Genomic DNA, 936 nt, shown 5'->3' with positions numbered 1-936 from the left:
ATATAATGAGGTGTACATGACAGTCTATTACCCTTACTTTTCAGCTTACAATGTATTTCCCCTTCTTGTTTAGGCCCTAAAAGCCAGCTTTGGCTTCTCTCAAACTTTGATTCACAAGCAGATATCGCATACCCAAACGACCCAAGAATTCAAATCAAGGTAGATGACGATCTGAAGCAACTTTTTCGGGAGATTGAATTACCTCGCGACATGCTGATGAAACCTGCAACTAACACTGCAAAGAGGCGAGCCAATGCACAACACATAGCATCCTGGAAGCCGAAGCCCAAGAAAAAGAAGCAAGAGATCAGCAAGAGGACTAAGCTCACCAATGCTCATCTTCCCGAGCTCTTCAAAAATTAGAGAACCCTATGCTTATAAGGTTATCTGTAGGGTGAGATGCAACAATATATAGTTATGTCAATGGACTCTGTAGATAGCATTTTCCATCCCTTCTGTTTGATGTATTGCTGTTTTATATTTTACTTTCTTTCAATGATATCACCATAGAATTAAGTGTCCCTATGGCTACTTTAGTGTATGTCTCTGCTTTTGCTTCAATTAACAGTGGAAATATAAGAGTTAAGTTCAATCAAACTAAATATATGACATGAGAAGTTTGTTACAAAGTGAACTTTTACATTCTGTTATTTCAAGTTTATTTGATTTCAGAAGAGTTGATATGTGCATGGCTTCTATTTCCTTGCCAAACCCACATTTCTGCTACGGTAGAGCACAGCCCAAGTACCAATTTATGGAAGAGAGAAGGTTCAAGCCTTTCAAATTGAAATTTCCAATCTATTTCTATGATGCATTGCCCAAGATTTTTAAATTTACATGGTTTTTCTTCAATTGTTCGTAGAAAGGTTTTTGAACAGGTATGCCTGCTCAAAGCGAAGAACAATATTTCTGAAGAAGAGAATGGATATGCTAGAT

Source organism: Cucurbita pepo, unplaced genomic scaffold, assembly GCF_002806865.2.
Source record: "Cucurbita pepo subsp. pepo cultivar mu-cu-16 unplaced genomic scaffold, ASM280686v2 Cp4.1_scaffold000649, whole genome shotgun sequence".
Classification (NCBI taxonomy): Eukaryota; Viridiplantae; Streptophyta; class Magnoliopsida; order Cucurbitales; family Cucurbitaceae; genus Cucurbita; species Cucurbita pepo.
The sequence above is the reverse complement of the archived record's forward strand: the minus strand, read 5'-3'. Positions refer to the sequence as shown.